General features: G+C 41.3%; 1 long non-coding RNA gene across 3 annotated transcripts in view; it reads right to left on the bottom strand.

Moving 5' to 3' along the window:
• Window positions 1-4,048: 4,048 nt before the first annotated feature.
• The window catches only part of LOC310710306, a 38,767-nt gene continuing 23,314 nt past the window's right edge, over window positions 4,049-19,501 (bottom strand). For all 3 annotated transcript variants that reach the window (XR_014527928.1, XR_014527929.1, XR_014527930.1), the window contains 2 exons: window positions 11,324-11,442; window positions 4,049-4,257 (listed from right to left, as the gene is read on the bottom strand). This is a non-coding gene — a long non-coding RNA (uncharacterized lncRNA). The remainder of the gene's footprint in view (window positions 4,258-11,323; window positions 11,443-19,501) is intronic.

Below are 19,501 nucleotides of genomic sequence, written 5' to 3'. Positions count from 1 at the left end.
TATTCAGGAACAATAAACACAGAGGCAGAAATCTAGCAGCTTAGACGTTATCAACTTCCCCAGACCTGGTACCCTCAAATGTTTGGGACATCTGTGCTGGCTGCAGCTGGTTAGAGTTGGAGTCCAACACATCTGGAGAACACCAGTCTGGGCAAAGCTGGTTTACAGAATACTATCTCTGAACGTGGAGATTCCATTTTGCCATCATGGCGAACAGTCAATGGCAGAGCTCTCCTCCATGCATTTGTCTGTTTCCTCTCTCTTGTGTGTGGGTTGTGCCGTTCTGACTCCAGGTTTGCGAGGGGGAGAGCAGGGCTACCCCATCCCTGCCATTGCCCCACACTGCACGCCCTCCCCACACACATATTGGGGAAGCCAACAGGGAAGCACACTAAATGTGCATAAGCTCTCCTTACACTGATTTTATGGGGCTTATTCAACTTTGGTTGTAGTTCAGCGGTAGAACATCAGCTTTGCACACAGAAGGTCCAAGTCTCAATTCTCAGAATGTCCAGGTCGAGATGGGAAATCCTGGACAGCTGCTGCCAGTCAAGGTAGACAAGTGTGAGCTAGATGAACCAGTGGTCTGACCAATATAAGGCCATTTCCAGTGTTCCTATGGCATTAAAAAAAATCTGTTTCATTTTGGATTGTCATTCTGAATGGAGAATCCAGCTGTGCTACATCCACAGTTCCAAACAAACAGTGGGTTTCTGCATCCCAGCATTGGATTGGAGTTCTGATAGCACCAATTGCCTCTTTTAGTAGGGTAGGGGACTGAGCTCACTCCCTCTGTCCCTCCTAAACAAGTTTTTGGCAGTGTCCCAGCTTACACCATGGAACCATCACTGGTTAAAGGCCATTCTCAGGAGCCCATGGGCACTGTGCAGCACACTGAAGCATGCACATATTTCTGAATTTGGATTCAAAGATGGGATGAAACAAAATAAAGTGGGGGGTGAATCTTGTTCAAAGTTTTTAATGGGTCTTGTTTTTATCTGTAAGGTGTCTTGAGGGGGAAAGGTGGAGTATAAATAAATGAAAAAGAAGAAGAAGTGGTGGCTGTCTAATCCTGAAGGCATTTCCTCACCCTGAAGTATTTTCATTCACTTTTAATGACATCATCACATACTTAAATAATCTCATTGGTACATTGTGCCACAATGTCATCCTGTCTACCTCATGATGCCCAATTGGCTGAGATCACCCATGTGACTTATCCAATAAGAAAAAAGACAGCAGCAGCCAGGGGGAAATGGCTTCAAAGCAGCAGAAGATATGGGAAACAACAAGAAGGATCAAAAAGGTGAAGATTTGTACTACACGTTTTCCAGGAATTATTTTTACCCCACCAGACTCACTGCTCACCTGAAAATTGCAACTGGATAATATTTAGCCAAGATTGGAGAATATGGTTTCTGGGTTCCCGAGAATCCCCTGTGAGAGTTTCTGGACATTGTTTTGCAAATTGCATTGTAAAGCGGACTCCTTATCTGAACACACCTAGCCACGGAGCCCTGTAGAAGTAAGCCTTACGTTCATCCAAACTTCTGACCAGCCAAACACTTTAGATATGAGGTATTTGAGGTTTCACTGTGTATGGATGTGAGAACAAGTTGGGCTTCCCCCTCCCTTGCAACACACCTTGTGATGCCAACAGCTCATATGATTTACAGTCTACCAAAACAGTAATTCACAATAACAGCAGCATGATGAGATTAAAAAATGTTCCTCGGCTGATGGTGAGAACTCACTGTTTGGCAGCACTGCCTGGAACATGAGATGAGACAATGAGCTGGAAATTGCCAAGCAAGCAAGAAGAAGCTCATCTATAATCATGTCTTTGGGAGAGTCAAGCATGCCTTCTTCACATGGTGGGTTCTGTCCTTTCTCAAACAGGGACTAAGTGAAAAGCAATATGACAAATGGCATGATCCAGTGGAAAGAATATTGGACTTCAACCAATCAATCATGTTTATTGTTACAAACCAAAGATATACAGTGACAGCCAAGACAGAAACAATCACCCTGGTACAGTTTTTATTTCATTTTTTAAACCACAAATTGCTGTTCTCTGGGTTGCAGTTCCTGTCCAGATGTGTTCAAGGTATTACATTCTAGTAAATAATGTGGAAAATCCTAGGCAGCCTTGTTAGTGCGAATGCATAATTTGGATTCATAAGAGTTTCTTATAACAACTTGGCAATACTGCAGTGACCACAGATTGATGCTGGAATACAGTAAATGTTCTTACTTGAGGAAAAGTTGAGACAAAGGCGTCCTATCTTTAAACTGCAGCCATAGATTTCCTGAGTGACCTCATTCAGGTCACTATTTTCACTTTGACTGCCAAACCAGTAACAAAATAAAAAAGAGAGAAAGATTTGGAGAGAACGTTGCCATGATTCTGGAGATATTATTTTTATTTACCATATTTTTCTGTCAATAAAATGCCCCCATGTATAAGATGCCCCCTATTTGGGGGGACTCAGATTTAAGAAAATGGGGGGAGGTGGCCCCATGTATAAGACACCCTCTAATTTTTGACATTATTTTTTAGGGAAAAAACCTAGTCTTACACACTGAAAAATATGGTAATTTATATCCAAACTTAATTATTTGCATTTTTAAGCAGTGTAAATAAAAAAATCTGCAGAAAATGGACAATAAAACAAAACCATACCTTAAAATTCCTGCTAGAACAAAACACCTGAGGCAAGGAGGGTGCCTTTCTAATCTCGTGGGGGGGGGGGAGTTCCACAGGATTAGGCCCACTACACACCACACACCACACAGAACACATGTTTTCTAGTAGTTATGACCCATGCATCAGAGCCTTGAAGGTTCTCCAACATGGAGATTCAACTAAACCGTTCTGCTAGCAGAATCCTATAAAAGGATTTCTGCTAGTACATTGGGGCTTACCTCTCCTCCTCCAGTAAATCCCTGTGACACCCAAATTGGCTTGGACTGAAAGTTAGCCACCTCTGATATGTGGACTTGAATGAACATAGGGGGGAAGCATGCACAAGTGCGCTAATTCTGCCACACTGTGTTCATACCCACTGCCCTCCACAAGTTTAAAGATGATTGCAGCAGAAGAGCCTGCTGTACTCATGGAAGCTCCCATGCATTTTGGAACCCTGATTTTTCCAGGGTTCCAGAACACATCGAAGGCTCCGCAAGTCCAGGGGTCTTCCTTGCTGCAGGAAGCCTGATTTCTCAAGGCTAGCTGGTGCTAATGAGAGTTGTAGTCTGGAGGGCTCTGAAGGCTAGCCTAGAGAATCATCAGAGGATGCACCTGAATATGTTCTAGAATTAAGGAGGCAATGTGAGTAGTGATGTTGTACTTTACTAGCCACAATATTTTAGAAAAATTTGATTACAGCATTATGGGAAACCCTACACTCTGGACATAGAATGGGCTACTCCTTCTAAAGAAAACAAAGAAAACTATCAAAGCTTAAATATGGTGCTTCAGGCTGATTTAGACCCATTGACTAATAGCAGTAAATCCAGATTAACATTGTCTTGTCTGGTCTGTGGATTATGATTGCAAATGGAAATGGAGTTAATGAGTGTGTATCATGAGCTAGCTGCATCCTTTCTTAGTCAGCTGACACAAGGATAAACCATTGACCATTGCGTTTGGAAAATAAGCACATAATTAATGCACAGTGTAAAATTGAACAGCTAACAGATGGATTAATTACAGACTGATTGTATGTCTGTATATATGTGTGTGTGTGTCACTGCTAACAAGAGACTATGACAAAGTTATTTTGAGATACGGATTTGATTTTGCAAAGAACTCAGGATATTTGCGAGGTTACTGAAAACTGTGCTTCCCCAATGAAAGTGTTAGCAAGCAGTGAATGATTTAGAGTGTGCCTAATTAAAAACAGATACCCATACATAAAGACACAATGAGGGTAAACAAGTGGCAGAGACCAGATTTGTTTCTAATAAATGTGGAGGCAATCACAACACAATGCAAAGACTCCCAGCACAAGGGGCAAAGTATCAGACATGCAATAAAAGCAAACTCTTTGAGAGAAATGTGTTTTCCTCAGCACAAATTGAGAATAGAGACAAAAGCAAAATACATTAATGAACATGCAGCTGTAAGATAAAGGCCTGGTAGTGGTGGTGGTGGTGGCGATGGTGGTGATGATGATCACGCAGAAACAAACTTCTTGCTTGATTCTTCCCCGTGAATGTACAAAACAGGACTTGACAACAGATTGCTTTGTGACACTGGGAATAAATGAACAAAAATTGAATTTCAAAACAGATCTCAACGCTGAATGCAGCATAATCACACAGCCAGCAGAGACAAAAAGATTAGTGATTGCCCACTGTTAGCACTGCAAATTAGGCTTGTTTCACAAAACAAGTCCGTGCTACAAAGCTATGCTGGCATGACAGGGTAAGGACAGATGCCACTCATAGTCTGAAAAGCAGCAAGGCAGGGAATTTCATGTGCAGTTGGGTTAAAGAGGAGTTTGCAAACACAGATAATCCAATCGGTCTGAAACCTTTCTAACAGTAAGAACAGAAGAGGCACTCTTCTTGATAGCACACTATACGGAACAATAACTCATTGGCTTCTTCATGATCCCCCACATTGCATGGATGTATCTGCATTCAGAGTGTCACATTATGGTTTATAGTTCTGCACTTATGCCATAGTCATTAGGACCCATGCAACGCATTAGTTTTCAGATGCAGTAAGTGGTAGATAGAAGAGAGCTTCAAGGATTTAATGGTTCACAATGACCTAAAAACGCATAATGTCACTGTACATAAATATATTCGCGTACGCCCCCCGCCTTATTTTCTAACCCATTAACTGAATTTGGTATCCTTCTCAAAGTTATGACAAAAACAACAGCCTAAACTCAGGTAATGCAAGTTCTCTTTTTAAAATTATGTTTGTATTTTGATCGCAATCAGCATTTGCCAAACATTTACTAATGATGAAAAACTCAAGCAGCAGGAATCTCAAACTCCAAATCACAGACCTACTTTTGTTGTTGATTATACCATAAAACAGTGAAGCATTATAGGATACAAGTTGACTGGAAAGTTTGCTTGCTAACAAGATCCACATATGTTCTATAGGACGGACGTCTTTAAAGTTTTTAGACCTGAACTCTCCTTTAACCCCAAACTGTGACAAGGCACCCACTTTTAATATTATCAGTTTCTCTGTCTGTTTGCCTCTTTTCCCTTCTTTCTGTCTCTCTCCATCATTCTCCTTGTATTAAACAGCACAATCATAGACATCGACTTGGAAGTCTTACTGAAGTAGTACATACAGGAATGCTATTGGTGTAGCCCACCTTTATATTATTTATTGGTCATTATTACATCCCACCCTTTCTCCCAAAAAGGAACATAGAGAAGCTAGCAACATAAAACAATGCATTAATCATAAAAACATATAAAACATCAAACAGATCCACATCCATAAAAATAGCAGCAGATACTACCTACCTAACACCAATCACACCCAAAAGGACTGGGCAAACAGGCAAGTTTTCAAAATGTGCCTGAACACAGCTGAACTATAACCTGATTTAACTTGGGACAGATTTCCACAGACATGGTGCTACCACTAAGAATGCCCTGCCTTGTGTGACAATCCTCATGTGACCTTAGATCAGGATGCCAGCAGCTTCTGCAACTTCACCCACCACTTGAAAACTAATGTCGTAAATCAGAATCTTTCTTTTGTGTTCATATGTTTCATTCAGCTGCATCATGGCTAGTAATGTCTCCAGCATTCAGGGCAGGAGCACTAGGCTGTTATCAAATGAAAAATTACACCGACTGTCCTGGCTGGAAATCAGACTAGATAGATAGATAGATAGATAGATAGATAGATAGATAGATAGATAGATGAGAGAGAGAGAGAGAGAGAGAGAGAGAGAGAGAGAGAGAGAGATGTGTAATAAAAATTAATAACCCACATTTCTCACTCCAAGGGAGGTCATTCAAAGTGGCTAGTAAAGCAAAGAAAACAATTATAAAAATCATGAAAAATGCAGTAAATAAATAAATAAAAATAGCATCACATAAAAAAAAAGTTGTTATAAGACCAAAGAGAGCTAGAACAGAACTAAAAAACATAGTTGTCACAGCAAAATTAAAAACTGGTCGGGAAGAAATGTCTTCAGGTGTTGGCAGAAAGCAGGCCAAAATGCTACACAAATAGGTAGGAACGCAAACTCTGAATCCTTTTGACATCATTCGGACATTGTCCTAATAGCAAAAAAAGAAAATGAGGAATGAAACTTGAGGGTAGGTTCACTTTATATGGAAGGCTGGTGTATTTGATGGCTTGCATATTTGTAAATAAGTTAAATATTATCAAGGGTGGTCCATAGCTCAGTGAAGAGCATCTGTTGGACATGCAGAAGGTCCCAAGATTAATTCTGGGTAGGACTCTGGGAGATCCTTGACTAAAATCCTGGAGACACATTGCCAGCCATGGACCAATGCTCTGATTCAGTATAAGGCAGCAGCTTCTTGTGTTACTACAAAATTCCAGAAGCTTACAGTGATCTCTCCTCCCAAAGGAAATCAAACACAGAAGAGTGCTGTCCCAGAAACACCCCACCACTTAGGGTGCCGGGAACAAGGAACAATTTTTTAAACATTCTGGGAAATATCATGTGAACAGAAATTTCTTATGCAATTGAATTTCTTCTGCCTGCAGCCCACTGCAACATCAGATCTGTTCAAGAGGGTCCTCCATCCCCCGCAGAGCAAATTTTGGGTGCATGGGAAAGAGCAGGATCAGGAAAGGAAGAGGAATTTCTGTGTGTGGATGTCCAGTTTGCTCACTGACAGACAAAACCAGATGTCACCCTCTGTTATTTTACAGTTCCAGTAAAAATCACCAATAGTGGCTTCAATTGACTGTACAGTGGTACCTCTGCTTACGAACTTAATTAGTTCCGGAGGTCTGTTCTTAACCTGAAACCGTTCTTAACCTGAGGTACCACTTTAGCTAATGGGGCCTACCATGCACAATTTCTGTTCTCATCCTGAGGTAAAGTTCTTAGGTACTACTTCCGGATTAGCGGTGTCTGTAACCCGAAGTGTTTGTAACCCGAGGTACCACTGTATTTATTCATTAAGCCTCCCTACAATCTCTGGTGTGTGTGTGTGTGTACTCATAAGTAAACTGATAAGTAGAATGGTGAATAGATAGCACTCAAGTCAGTGAAAACTGACCCAGGATTTATGTCAGTGGAATTAATTTTTCCCAACCTTTGACCTGAATGAAGTTTTTAAAAGAGGGGATTTAGGAGAAAATCCATTATCCTTGTTGCCCATTCTCTAGTCCTGTGTATCAGTAACTCTACAATGTGCATATATTTCAAGAAAGAAAATGGTAAAAAAGAAACCTTCCCTTTTCCATTTTATTTTTGTTCCACTAACCCTGCAAGCTAAACATGTTCCATTTATTTTTAAATTAAGTGAAAATTAGCCAGGTGTGTTAGATAAGCTTTCTATACACAGGTCTAAATATTGACAAAGGAAGATGTGTCACTGGAAAAATCATCAGTCTAGCAATTATCACGTTAGCATGTTAAGTAGGATAAGATGTGAAACTTCCAAATGTGTCAATACAGATTATTTCATTTCCACCAGTTATCAGCTATACTGTGAACATCAGTGCCTTGATGTATACTCAGCGGCAGGTCACCTCCTGCAAGCAAATGCTCTCCACGCAGGAGGTGGAATTGCTGGGGTCAGACTGAAATCATGAATGTTCTGCAGCCCCAAACACAATGTCAAGCAGGGAATTATTGCAGAACATACCATCAAGCAGGAATGAAGTAATCTTCATCCAATCAGCCTGCCTACCACTGCTTTCTTTAATGAATTCTCACCGTTTCCATATTGTGTTTTAAAATGCACATCCTCATTGCCCAGTTGTCAGTCATGTCATGTTTGTTAGTTATATCATCCTTTGTGTTTTTTCTTTCCCTAGAGTAATTCATAAGTCTGTGTAGAGCAGATAAACAGTGAAGAAATGAAATGGTGTGAACAGTTTGCTGCAGTTTTCTCCCTACTGCTTGGGAGAGGAGATTCCACAACACTGCTTCTTTCTGGGAGAACGGGCTGCCCTGCCCTGCCCTGCTATAAGTGAGGGACTCATTTTGCACTGGCATGATTCATTGGCTGCGTACACCACATGCATTTAAAGCACATTACTTCCTCCAAAGAATCCTGGGAACAATAGGCACCAACTCTATGGTACCAAAGTATGCAGGGATGGGGCTGAGCCACCACAAACTTGAGGGGCCGGGCTTCCCCACAGCAGTGGAGGGCCTCACCGATCCTCACAGTCTCAAACCGATGCACATGAAGCAGGCCCAAAAGGGATCCCTTAGACCTGGAGGCAGTCCTACCAGAGGCAGCTTATAGCTACCATTTGGCCTATACAGTGGTACCTCAGTTTTCGAACGTCTCAGAAGTCAAACATTTTGGTTTTCGAACGCCAAAAACCCAGAAGTAACTGCTTCAGCTTTCAAACGCTTTTTGGAAGTTGAACATGCCACACTGCTTCTGTATTGAGTTTTCCGCAAGTAAATGCTTCCATAAGTAAATGCTTCGTTTTTTGAACGTTTCAGAAGTCGAACGGTCTTCCAGAATGGATTACATTCAAAAACCAAGGTACCACTGTAGCATGTAGCCAGCTTCAAAGACAAGATGGATACTGGTGATTAAATGCCCCAAAATGCCACATCTAAAATGTGTTTATTGGGATGAGGACATGTGCAGAATTCCCAATGATTCTCTCATTTAAACACACACACACACCAGGGCATGGAGAATAATGAAAGCACACAGCCAGGTTTGGGAATAAATGATCGTTAAATTAAATCCTGCAATGATAACATTTGAGCTCTCCATGCACAAGTTCCAAAAAAACACAGGCAACTCTGTTCTTTTATAATTACTAATTGTGTGGCCCATTACTTTTTCACACATCTTTTGAAAGAATATAATTGAGGCAAAAACGAAAGAGTATGGTTTAGTTGTTCAGATTCCCTAATTTTGCGAAATCAAACTGATGTGCTTTCAGAACTCCCCAGAGTTTTTGCCCCTCTATTTTCCATCCCAAAAAGCAAATTTGGGAGCAGGTAATGCACCTGTCCAGAATCAGGGGTGGGCAGGGATGGCGACATTCTGAGACTTGGTGTGTATTTGGCCCATCCTCTGCCAAAGACCCTCACCAATGCACCAACATTTAGGAGATTAAAATTCCATTTGGATGGATAGAAATCTCTAATAAATAGAAAAAGCACCTGCAGCGTACAGTGGTACCTTGGGTTATATACGCTTCAGGTTACAGACTCCGCTAACCCAGAAATAGTACCTCGGGTTAAGAACTTTGCTTCAGGATGAGAACAGAAATTCTGCTCTGGCAGCGCGGTGGCAGCAGGAGGCTCCATTAGCTAAAGTGGTGCTTCAGGTTAAGAACAGTTTCAGGTTAAGAACCGACCTCCGGAACGAATTAAGTACTTAACCTGAGGTACCACTGTAGTATTGTCCACTGTGGAGGCTGCTAGTTATTACCAGGTTTTTAACATTCCTGTGGAAAGGAAGAAGAGAACAAGAGAGGCAGGCAAAGACAACATCAGGGCCTGCTCCTGCCAGACTGTCCCCTCACAGGGAGAACGGATACCAACTGCCATGTGCGAAGGAAGAAGAGTGTGCATGCAAAGACAGCAGCCACATTTACACCAAACATTTAAAAAATGGTCGTACCTCGGAAGTCAAACGGAATCCATTCTGGAAGTCCGTTCGACTTCCAAAATATTCAAGGCGCGGCTTCCGATTGGCTGCAGGAAGCTCAATCAGAAGCTGCGGACCCGCATTGGACGTTCGGGTTCCAAAGAACGTTCGCAAACCAGAACACTCACTTCCAGGGTTGTGGCATTCGGGAGCCAAAATGTTTGACTCGCAAGGCGTTCGACTTCCGGAGGTATGACTGTACTATGAAATCACTCAGGAAACTGTGGCTCTGGGAAGGGAATAAGGGTCTCCTAACAACTCTCAGCAGCCTCTACAAACCACAGCTCCCAGGATTTTTGGGGGGAAGCCATGATCGTTTAATGTGGTATCATAGTTCTTTAAATTTATGGTGTGAATGTGGCCAACATCAGGGCCCACTCAAGTCAAACTGTTCCTCCCCAACCCCCAGGGCCAACTTTATATTTGTTTTGGCTTTTGAAAATTGCAAACCACCTTAGGTGACTTCACAGAAAGATGGCATATAAAATGCAATCAATCAGTCATTCAGTCTAAGATCTGGTAACTGCTTACTCAAATACTGATAATTTCTTGTGGTGATTCTTGTGGCACATGTGACCATCTGGGTTAATTGTTATTTTTACCACAACTAACTCAAATTCAGAGGCACACTTGAGGGGAATAAGAGTCTCCTAAAACTCTCATCGCTCTTAATAAATTGCAGTTCCCAGGGTTCTTTGTAGGAAGCCATGACTGTTTAAAGTGGTGTGATGATGCTTCAGATGTGTATTGCAGATGGGGCCACTGCTTGATATTTTAAAGTGATGATGCAGTGAAGCTTATACATGGGCAATTGACTACATCAACATAGCATTTAGGATGGAGGAGATCATATTCGCATTTTAATATGAACGTATTTTCATACTTCGCAAAACAGTACGTGAAGCGAAACACAGGTCTCCTTTGCCATTTGCCCTTCTCCAGAATTTGTGGTGCAGTTCTCCAACCAAAGGATGTGTACAAAACTGCCTAGATGAGTGGAAAGTGTATGCAAAACTTTGTGCATGAATGAAAATAAAAAATGCATTCTGTTATTCCTATACTAGACAAAATTGTGTATTATACTGTGCATATTAACAGCAAACCAGATGAAAATATATGTGAATTTTCGTGTGGCTGTTTAATGAAAAATTCAGGAAAGTATGGGGAAATGAGGTGAACCAAACATAAGACCTGGAAAAGGAGAAATAGAGAGAAACCAAAACTGACAGATTCATCCATCCCTACACAGTATAACCCTTGCGTGTTTATGTGACCCTATGTATGCCAGTATATGTATCTTGTATCACTGTCTAAAAATATAGATGTTTTTGCAGCTAACTCCATCAACACTCGCCTGCTGTTAGTCCCCCAGGGTATTCAGAGGCATGCTGACTCTGATCCTGGAGCTAGCAGCACTACTAGAAGCAGCAATTAATAGTCTTATCCTCCTTGAATATATCTAATGCCCCCTTTTAAAGCCATCTAAGTTGGCTTTACACTTCACCTTGTGGTAGTAAGTAGCCATACGTCATCCTGTGGTGGTGATTTCCATTGTCTGCTTTATGGGAAGAAGCCCTTCTTTTTCTCTATCCTGAGAATAGCTTTGACAGATGACCTCAGGTTCTAGAGAGAGAGAGAGAGAGAGAGAGAGAGAGAAATTATCTATGTACTTTATCTTCACCATGCTGTCTAGAATTCCCCCGTTCCATTACTTGTCGTCGTCCCCCCAAAAAAAACCCCTAACATTCCATAAACATTTTAAGCTTTCCTCACAGAGGAAATTTCACAGGAGGTATTTTGACCCCTTGACCCCTTTGGTTTTGGCCTTGTTCTGCACACCCTTTTTCCTTCTGTGAAAACTACCGGTATTTTTTATTCTCCTAAAACTGGGTACTCCTGTTTTGTGAGGAAAGAATGCAACCATCAAATTCTGAGTTAGGTAACATTTTTAGGGAGCCCGTTTTAGAGAATATATTATAAAGATAAGCATACTCTTTCCCTTTGGAAAGCCCCAATATCCCAAAACAGCCACTTCACACACACCCCACCCAATTTAGCTATAGACCTGTTCTTGCTTCTCATAATGCTTTTTTTCAAGCCGTGATTGAGGAAATGTAGATAGAAGAAGAAGAAGAGTTTGGATTTGATATCCCGCCTTTCACTCCCCTTCAGGAGTCTCAAAGCGGCTAACATTCTCCTTTCCCTTCCTCCCCCACAACAAACACTCTGTGAGGTGAGTGGGGCTGAGAGACTTCAAAGAAGTGTGACTGGCCCAAGGTCACCCAGCAGCTGCAGGTGGAGGAGCGGAGACGCGAACCCGGTTCCCCAGATTACGAGACTACCGCTCTTAACCACTACACCACACTGGCATTAATGTTGTATACTGAACTCATCTACTTCTATATAAAAAACACTTTGAATTTTTAAAAAAACATTTTAAAATATATGTAGAAATTGCCATCAGCTCACTGGCCCCATCTAGAGTCTCATTCGCATAATGCACTTAAAACACACTTAAAACCTTATATTTGCAGCTGTATAGCTGTATTGTGGTTTGTTTCGCTCCCATGGAAAAATGTGTGCTGTGCAATAGCCAGGTGAAGACCACTTGAAACAGCCTCTGCATAATAATAAAATGGTGGTCATAAGAGTGACTTGCAATATTGGCCAAGCCCATCTCACTGCTATAGCTTCCTGGATGCAGTGTGCCACTTTTAGAATAGCTGGGTGATGACACAGAGACTGTCCATGACTGGGGTAATCAATACATGCATACAAGATACACCCCGCTGCACACCTCAGGTTCCATATTAAGGAGCCACAATGCAAATAAGGTTTCAGGCAGGTTCAGTATCACAACTGTAATGTGTGAACCTACCTAAAACCAGAAGTATCAAATACTACCATATCCCACAATTATGATGCAATTTAAATACAATTTTTTTAAAATGGAACTCTAAATCTGCATTAAGATTATTAATGAAGCTCAGGGCATTAACTATTGAGCAGAATATGGCCTCCCAAGCCATGGAGATTTTAGGCAACCATTTCTCCTGTGTTAAAATTTTAAGAGTAGTTACCATAGCAACTGCTAGACACGGCATATGGTATGTCTGCTACCTCTGAGATAACAGAGCAATTTCTAAAGAATTTACTTTACAATATGGTGTGAACACTTGTACTTTTTACCATTTTTCCAGAGTGTTGTATAAGGTACTGTTGTTCCTTGACATACTCCTCATGCTGAATGCTCATTTTGTGGCTTTCTTTCATACTAAGCAAAACAGTTTCTTCCTTTTCTTTGTCTTTCTTAAACTTACTATAAATACAAAGTGATATATGAAAAGATTATGGGCCCAATCCACTAGAATCTTCTCTTGTGCCAAATCAGTAATATTCTTGCATAACTTCCATGCATTTCAGTGGGGATAGATTGTGGTCTCTGTTGTTGGGGGGGAGTTACTGAGCAAAATAGATATCTGTTTCAATGTAGGAGAGGAACTGAGCAGGACAAGCAAACAGTCTCTCTTGTATTGTGGATTTTGAGGGGGTATTGACTGAGACCTTTCATGAGCTACATGGGAGATACTGGCTGGGATGTTAACTGCTATAAGGATTAAGTGCTCTTTTTGCAGGCTTTCCACCTATGTTCCTTTGAAACATAGCTAGAAAGGGGCAGGGAACAGTTGCTTTCAATATTCAAAGTTCAATTATAACATATTATATGTGTCGACTCAGCAACATGACAGCACAGCATACAGTGGTACCTCAAGTTACAGACGCTTCAGGACGCTTCAGGTTACAGACTCCGCTAACCCAGAAATAGTACCTCCAGTTAAGAACTTTGCTTCAGTATGAGAACAGAAATCACGTGGCAGCAGCAGGAGGCCCCATTAGCTAAAGTGGTACCTCAGGTTAAGAACAGTTTCAGGTTAAGAACGGACCTCCAGAACAAATTAAGTCCTTAACCCGAGGTACCACTGTATTTTCATTGCAAAGGTAGGGAAGACAAAAGGCATTTTATCTTGTGCATTTCTTTTTCAAGCCCCACCCACCCCACCCCCTTTTTTAAAAAAAAGACTATCACAACTTTCTATGATATGTTCCATCCAGTATGTTGATGCATCCTTTTCTTTGTACCAGATTTGCTGCTTCCCAGCTTCACTGAATGATCCTGTTGATGTCTGGGGAGATTTACCGGTAGTCCTTATCTCGATCCACTTTCCCTGTATCCATCCCACCATCATATGCTTCTGTCATGCCCCTTGTTCTCCCCCTTCCTCAGGTAAAAAAGAAAAAGGAAATAGCCCCGATTTCTCCATAATAGGATGATTCATGACACTGATCATTTCAACTGATCGTCTTCCTACACTCTCCAGTTCTATCTGTCAGAAACCCATGCAAAATTCTCAATGTGGAAACCCCACTGAGGAGCTAATTTATTTTTCATTTCTTTCATAGTAAAACCCAGCATTGCTGCACACCTAGACTTAATTTTGAAATAGCTAACTCTTCAGTTCCTATCTTTAATACAGATATGGTATCTGAATCTAACAATGCACACCTGAATTGTGATGTTTTATATAAGTAAACCCAGCCTGCTACAAAGGGAAGAGATGTTTATTTATGTATGCCACTACCATGTCCTGTGTTTTGTTAGCCCCAAAATGGAAAACGAGCTAAGTCCCAACTAAACAAGATGGGCAACTTAAATTGATTGAATATGCGCAGCTTGCAATCTTAAAATATAGAAAAAGAGAACAAGAAGAACATATGTTTAAAGAAGATTTGAAAATATTTATTGAATATATGGAGGAAATTTGTGTTTATTTGAAAATGTGGGCCACATTAAGATAAATTCAACAGTGTAAATAAGTTTTGATGGATGTAATAATGGGGTACTGAATGGTTTAGTTTATATAAAATATGCAGGGATTTATGTTGTGCAAAATGAACTATGGAAAGAGAGGAGGGGAAGTCATTGATAATTTAAGGTTGTTTAAGTGGATATTCTAAAATGTAAAACAGAAATTGAATTTAAAAAATTACACTCAAAGGGAAGAGATACAGGTTTTCAAAAACACTGAGGCTACTGCCAAAAATGGCAATCCCATGTTGAATACCTTCTACTGGTCCATAATATGTAATACAACTTAAACGTTCCTTTGCATTTTCCTTCACCGGTTCCACTGTCAGTTCTTGAGAGGCGGAAACATCGGGAACTCAGTGTGGTACAGACATAACAGGAGTGTTGGGTTGGCTCCACCTCAGCAGCCACACCGCACTGAGTTTTTCATGCCTCACCCCGATATCTCACAGGAGCTAGCAGTCAGGTCATACTTTGGTCATATGGCCCTGAGCAAGAACAAAATTTGGCACCCCCTCAATATTTCTTACTTGCATGCCCTCCTCCCTCTCACCTTCTGTTCATCATCATTCATCATCATTATTATTTTGATCAGTGGCCTGTGGCTCAGCCCCCTGTGGGGGGATTGTAAAGGTAAAGGACCCCTGACCATTAGGTGCAGTCATGACCGACTCTGGGGTTGTGGCGCTCATCTCACTTTATTGGCCGAGGGAGCCGGCATTTGTCCGCAGACAGCTTCCAGGTCATGTGGCCAGCATGACTAAGCTGCTTCTGGCGAACCAGAGCAGCGCATGGAAACGCCGTTTACCTTCCCGCCGGAGCAGTATCTATTTATCTACTTGCACTTTGATGTGCTTTCGAACTGCTAGGTTGGCAAGAACAGGGACCGAGCAACGGGAGCTCACCCCGTGGCGGGGATTTGAACTGCCAACCTTCTGATCAGCAAGTCCTAGGCTTTGTGGTTTAACCTACAGCACCACCCGTGTCCCTTTGGGGGGATTGTACTCGCTACCATAAATCCAGTTCTGCCGTAGTTATACTGAAGACTGTGAAGGCAGGTGAGCGATGACCTCCTGCCTGTGCTACACTGCCAACCGTTGATATAGGCTTTCAGAATAATGATGTCAAGACTCAAGACACAGGTTAAGCAGCATTGGACATTCCAGAGATGAAGGAGAAACTCAATACAGGCCTTATTTTATGGCAGCCGACATATGTTTCCTATGTGGTACCGCTCTAAGTCAGTTTAAACTAAATCATTTGCCTAGGACCTGTGCCTCACAGCCTTCATGCAATGCATTAATTTAAAACCCTCTTCCAGTTTTGAATTGTGTTCATACTCTGCAGCTGACAGCACATGAGTGAAGGATGCACACGCAAAAAGTAGCAAAATGCAAGCCCAATTGCTGTAACTTGTCTTAAAATATGAGCTGAGCACGTCATGTTTGCTCTCAGTGTCAATGTTCCTTCCCAAGGGAATCCGAGGAAGCTTGAAGCCAATAATCTGCAGCCGGTATTTTTTTTTATTTTTTAGAAAAGAAAATAGGTAATCTGAAAGAATCGAGACTCTAATGACTTTGAACTATGACACATCTAAAAAACCAAAAGTCTTATCCAAACACTTCCATTTCCCCCGAATGCTTTTAACGCCTACATACATCATTTGGACAACTCTGAAGCGAGGCGCTGAGCATTAGAATAAATGCAAATACAGCTACATTTACCGTAGAAACGCAAAGGCTGTGACAAGCTAAAAATGCAATAAAATGTGACGTTATGTCTATTCGCTTTTTTCAGCTCTGATTCCTCTAATACTGTGAGTCACCATACCTACCACAATCTTCATTCTTGGTGCACTGCAGAGCTATAAATTGTTTCCCATTTTTTATTATGAAAGCAGCCTAGACACTAAATTCTGCACCCAAATAATCACTTGATTGAAAGATGTAATTCTTAATAACAACAATAAATGTGGTGCTGGTCAGGGATCAAAAACCTACAGCCCTCCAGAAGTTGTTTTATTATTATTTTCTATTCTATTATTTTCTATAAATTTCTATTCTACCCTTCCTCCCAATAGAGCTCAGGTGTCAGGAGGCTGTCAGTGGCTCCCAGTTTGTTGCCCAGGATAATATAAAGACAAGGAAAAGTTTCTTACCATCCTTTTTTATTTCAAACTTTACAGAGAGAAGCTCTAGAACCCAGCCTCTTGGATAATGGCATCCCGAGTGAATCCCCACCCCCTTCTCTCCCACATTCTCATTCGTCATTCACCTTGTCTCTTCTACGGGTGCTACTATGTGCCCTCTGTCTTTGAGCTTTTTGCTCTCCTACTTTTAAGGCTTGCCAGGTTCTGGGAGAAGGTGGGTCTGGAATGCTTTCTAATGACAACCAGCCAGCTGCTGTTCCAGCTCTGCCTGCTCCTCCTCTTCCATTATTTCCCAACTTTTCCCCTCAGCTGCTTCTGAGCTGTGACCTCCCGCAAACCACTGTTGTAATTCTACACTGTCATCCTCTTCCTCCTCCCTGGAAGGGTCAGGATGGGGAGGCGGTCTCCACCATTCCTCCTCTGCCCAGTTCTTGACACCAGGGCAGCAAACAACAATGCAGTAAAACAATCTGCTTAAAAACAACATAAAATAATATTTAAAAACATTTTAGGGAAGTTTTTAATGTTTGATGCTTTATCACTTTATTATGTTGTTGTTGTTGTTGTTGTTGTTGTTGTTGGGAGCTGCCCATATGGGCAGGGTATAAATAAATTAACAACAACAATAGGATGATGATAATGATGACGACAACAACAACAACAACAACAACAACAACAACAACAACAACAACAACGTGATTTGATGTTGTTGTTGTCATGGGCAGGTTAGTAGAACATAAAATGCAGCCAATGAACTTCCATTCAATCTGATAGGATGACAGCAAAGCGAATATGTTTAAAGCTGCAGTCCTAAAAAACACATTGGGAGTCAGTTCCTTTGAATAAAGCAGAGGTTTGCTTCTGAAGAAACATGCATAAGATTGCACTTTAAGGGAAGTTTGATAACAAGCTCTTTTTTTCTCACCGCATAATGAAATCTGCAGTTCAAAGGGACATTGGAAGCTGCTTCACTCCCAGTCAGACCATTGAGCCAAGTAACACACTATTGTCTGGCAATGGGTTTCTGGGGTTCCAGACTAAGGTTTTTTGCATGGCAAGTAAGTGCTCTACCACTGATATGCAGCCCCTTAGTACACTCATAATCACCAGAGATTTTTGCTACACAGTTTGTCTTAACGTTTGTAAGCTGCCTTGATTATATTCTAGAATATCCAGCTAGAAATTCCAGAATTGATTACCAAACAAATACATTTGAAGGATTCTTTTAATGATCACAACTGAATGCTGTGATGAGAGGACATGAGAGCTACAGAGTCCATTTGCAATTTGCCCTTTGCACATTAACACACAACACAATTCCACTTCTTCCCTGTGGTTGTATGTATCACCAAAAAGTGGCAATAAAAAAATACCCTGGTCAAGTGGGTAATATTCATCATTCTGGTTTCCTGCAACCAGAAGAGCTACTTCACACATTGCCCAGAAGTGGCAACAGGGAATACAAAAATGACAAGCATGCATTTTATTTCGCCGTGCTTCTGGGGCTAGATCTATACTGATTTTAAAAGTGCTTTTTTTAAAAAAGTTATGTAGCTCTCAATGCAATTTTACATTGACGATTTTACATTGCTCTACAGCGCCCTCTGGTGTCACACATTTATAACGCATTTATAATATTTTAACTGATCGGTATAGATTAGTCCTGGGTCTCATATAATTCCTGTGTGCAGCTGTAGCCACCTAAAGGGCACACAAATCCAGCTGTGGAAAAGTGACTTCATCCCAGATCAGCAATGCATGTAAATGCTATTTCCACTGTGTAGTGTGATGGCACTATGGGTGCTTCAAGAAAAGCGTCTTCTGTGTGACTTGTGCATGTAAGTTTTTTTGCAACGACCACACTAAGTTGTTGACATCCAAATACAAGTCCATAATTCTACCCCACCCCTTTTATTTGGATCAAGGATCAACTATCCAGGAAAGATAGACAGATAGATGAGATAGATAGATAGATAGATAGATATAGATAGATAGATGATAGATGATAGATAGATAGATAGATAGATAGATAGATAGATAGATAGATAATACAGTGCTACCTCGGGTTACATACACTTCAGGTTACATATGCTTCAGGTTACAGACTCCGCTAACCCAGAAATAGTGCTTCAGGTTAAGAACTTTGCTTCAGGATAAGAACAGAAATCATGCTCCAGCAGCGTGGTGGCAGCAGGAGGCCCCATTAGCTAAAGTGGTGCTTCAGGTTAAGAACAGTTTCAGGTTAAGAACAGACCTCCAGAACGAATTAAGTTCTTAACCCAAGGTACCACTGTAATTACTATTATTATTATTATTATTATTATTATTATTATTATTATTATTTATTTGTACCCCGCCCATCTGGCTGGGTTTCCCCGGCCACTCTGGGCGGCTTCCAACAAAGACCCAAAAATACACTAAAATGTCACACATTAAAAACTTCCCTGAACAGGGCTGCCTTCAGGTGTCTTCTAAAAGTCTGGTAGTTGTTTATCTCTTTGACATCTGATGGGAGGGCGTTCCACAGGGCGGGCACCACTACCGAGAAGGCCCTTTGACTGGTTCCCTGTAGTTTTGCTTCTCGCAATGAGGGAACCGCCAGAAGGCCCTCGGTGCCGGACCTCATGATAGATAGATGACAGATAGATAGGTTACCGATGAGCATT

This window comes from Podarcis liolepis (genome assembly GCF_965112155.1).
Source record: "Podarcis liolepis genome assembly, chromosome: 1".
Classification (NCBI taxonomy): Eukaryota; Metazoa; Chordata; class Lepidosauria; order Squamata; family Lacertidae; genus Podarcis; species Podarcis liolepis.
The sequence above is the reverse complement of the archived record's forward strand: the minus strand, read 5'-3'. Positions and strand labels throughout refer to the sequence as shown.